We start from the raw sequence: 3793 nt of genomic DNA, 5'->3' as shown, positions 1-3793 counted from the left end.
TGTATTTTATAATGAGTATTTATATTTTTATAATGTATTTTAAAAAGATAAATTTGTAAAAAAAATAAACTTGATTAGAACAAATATATGTCATATATGTAACTAGGTCAAAAACTCTTCCTAAAAAATAATAAGGCAAACACCAAGATAAAAATATGAAAAACAGGACTTAAAAAAAGAAATGCAAATGGTCAATAAGCATGAGAAAAAATATTTATTCTCATTGATAAGGAAATACCAGGCAAGCCCTGGCTGGTGTTGCTCAGCGGATAGAGCATCTGGCCTCACACTGAAGAGTCTTGGGTTCAATACCCACTCAAGAGTACATACCTGGATTGCAGCTTCTATCCCCACCTCTATCTCACATCAGTGTTTCTCTCTCTCTCTCTCTCTCTCTCTCTCTCTCTCTCTCTCTCTCTCTCTCTTTCCTCTTCCTTCCACTCTTTTTAAAATCAATAGAAAACATATCCTAGGGTAAGGATTAACAACAAAAGAAATACCAAGCAAAATAATAAAATAATGATAAACTTTCTTTAGTTCATTAAATTGGAAAAAATTTAAAACATTATAATGACCACCAACTTACACCATACACAAAAATAAACTCAAAATGGATAAAGGACTTAAATGTAAGACAGAAAATCATAAAAATACTAGAGGAATCCAAAGGCAACAAAATCTCAGACATATGCTGAAGCAATTTCTTCACCGATACAGCTCCTAGGGCATTGGAAACTAAAGAGAAAATAAACAAATGGGACTACATCAAAATAAAAAGCTTCTGCACAGCAAAAGAAACCATCAACAAAACAACAAGAAAGCCCACTGCATGGGAGAACATATTTGCCAATGTTATCTCTGATAAGGGTTTAATCTCCAACATTTATAGGGAACTTATACAACTTAACAAAAGGAAGATAAACAATCCAATCAAAAAATGGGCAAAGGACCTAAATAGACACTTTTCAAAAGAGGACATTCAGAAAGCCAAGAGACATATGAAAACATGCTCAAAGTCACTAATCAGCTGAGAGATGCAAATCAAAACAACAATAAGGTACCATCTCACACCTGTCAGAATGGCTATCATCAACAAATCAACAAACGACTAGTGCTGGAGAGGATGCGGAGAAAAAGGAACACTCGTGCACTGCTGGTGGGAATGCAGACACTATGGAAGACAGTATAGAGTTTCCTCAAAAAGTTAAAAATGGAACTCCCATTTGACCCAGTGATCCCACTTCTAGGAATATATCCCAAGAAACCAGAAACACCAATCAGAAAGGATATATGCATCCCTATGTTCATAGCAGCACAATTTACAATAGCTAAGATTTGGAAACAGCCTAAGTGCCCATCAACAGATGAGTGGATTAAAAACTGTGGTACATCTACACAATGGAATACTATGCTGCTGTAAAAAAGAAGGAATTCTTACCATTTGCCACAGCATGGATGGAACTGGAGAGCATTATGCTAAGTGAAATAAGCCAGTCAATGAAAGAAAAATACCACATGATCTCACTCATTTATGGACAATAAAGACCATTATAAACTGATGAACAAAAATAGATACAGAGGCAGAGCAGCATCGAACAGACTGTCAAACTACAGTGGGAAGGCCGGGGAAGTTTGGGGGGGAGGGGGTAAGAGATCAACTGAAGGACTTGTATGCATGCATATAAGCATAACCAATGGACACAAGACACTGAGGGGTAGGGGAGGCCGGGGGAAGGTCAAGGGGGAAAAAAAGGAGACATATGTACTACTCTTTGTAATAGTTTAAGCAATAAAACAAAATTTAAAAAAAAACAAAAACAAAAAAACATTATAATGACCAACAGGCCAGCATTGAGTGTTACAGGCCATCTTGTTTGTTGCTAAAATCCAACGTAGAAAGATATAATCCTTTGGGGGAAGTTTGGTAATCTGTATAAAAAAACACTCAAAATATATATTTAATTCAATTTCTAGGAGTTTATCCTATGAAAATAATCATAACAACCACAATTTATATGTCAAGTCTATTTGTTATAGAGCCCCCTGGTGAAAACTATCAGGGGAAAACTAGAAATATCCTAATTATCCATTTAAAAAAATATGAGTTAAATGAATCCCGGTACAGTCATAGTAAATAATAATATGTAGCCATATAAAAATCATGTTTTTTTTAAAAAAGAAACTTGAAAATTGCACAATCTTTTATTAAGTAAAGAAAAGCAAATGTCAAAACAGTATACATAGCATGAAACTGATTATTAGCGTATGTCAATGCATATGCACATATTAAAAAGACACCACAATGTTAACAATTGTTATCCACAAATAGTATAAAATGAGAAGACTTTAATTTTGTCCTGGTTCATTACTGGATTTTTCAAAGTTTTTATAATGGTTATATAATATATTACTGTTATAATAATACAAATTAAACATAGAGTTACTACTTCATCTAGCAAGTCTACTCTTCGACATATAACCAAGAGAATTAAAAGCGTATGCTCATATGATAACTTGTATATGAATGTTCATAGCATTATTATTCAGAATAGCTCAAAACAAAAAAAAACAAAAAAAACAAAAAAAAGAAAACAAACCAAATGTCCATCAACTAATGGATGGCTAAGCAAAATAGCAAAATGTGATATATACATACACACAATGGAATATTACTCAGCCATTAAAAGGAACGAAATACTGATTCATGTTACAACCTGGATAGACCTTGAATTCATTATAGTAAGTGAAAGGAGCCTACAAATCATCCATTCAGATGATTTATCTAAAATAGACAAAACCACATAAACCAGAAGTTGATTAGTAGTTTCCAGGGACTGGGCAGAGGAAAGAATGATGAGATACTGCTAACGGGTACAGGGTGATGAAAAATTCCGAAATTAAATAGTAATGATGGTTGTACAACCTTCTAAATATACAAAACCCCGCTGAACTGTACACTTTAAAACTGTGAATTTTGGAGTGCAGAGATGGTAGCATAGGTAAATGCGGTACTTGCCACCTCCCACAACCACATCAAAATTACAGCTAAAATACAGACCAACCATCATTCAGAATAGTCTGAAATCTGGCTGAATGGAAGTCCTACAACTAGAGAAGTAAAGAAGAGAGGACCCAAGATGGCGGCGTAGGGAGTGGACCTGTGCGTGCTGCCCTCTCACAGCATCATTGAAACTACCAACTATGAGGCAAACAACCACCACTCAGAACCATGGGGAAGTTGGCCCAGTGGGAAATCTACAACTGGAAGAAAAGAAAGAAGCGCAGTGAGACTGAGTGGGAGCTACGGAGGCACCAAAACCAGAGGTACGCAGTCACACGCCAGGCGGGCTGCAAATGGATTCGCGGTTTTTTTTCAATCGGAAGCGGTTATGAACCCTCGAATCCTCTGGGCTTGCTCGGGGTGGGTCTCTGAGGCCCCAGATCCCACAGGGAGAGGCGGCCACGGCCTTGCAGTGGTCGGAGAGCGAGGGAAGCTCTGACTCGCGGCTGCTCGCCGGCACTGAGGGACAAGAAGTCCTGGTGTCCCGGGGAGGCGAGGGGCGCGGAGACCATTGCTATTTCCTCCGCACTGGCGACTCCCTGAGACCTCGCCCTACTCAATTTACATCCCCATCCAAGCTGTGCCGGTGGCACAAGAGGAAATGCCTGTGCTTTTACAAACTCTCAAATCCACTGAGCTGGTTCGGGCGGGTCTCTGAGGCCCCAGGCCCCACGGGGAGAGACAGCATGGCCTTCCAGCGGTCAGAAAGCGAGGGAGGCTCTGGCGCGCGGC

Source organism: Myotis lucifugus, unplaced genomic scaffold, assembly GCF_000147115.1.
Source record: "Myotis lucifugus unplaced genomic scaffold, Myoluc2.0 scaffold_7, whole genome shotgun sequence".
NCBI lineage: Eukaryota > Metazoa > Chordata > Mammalia > Chiroptera > Vespertilionidae > Myotis > Myotis lucifugus.
The sequence above is the reverse complement of the archived record's forward strand: the minus strand, read 5'-3'. Positions refer to the sequence as shown.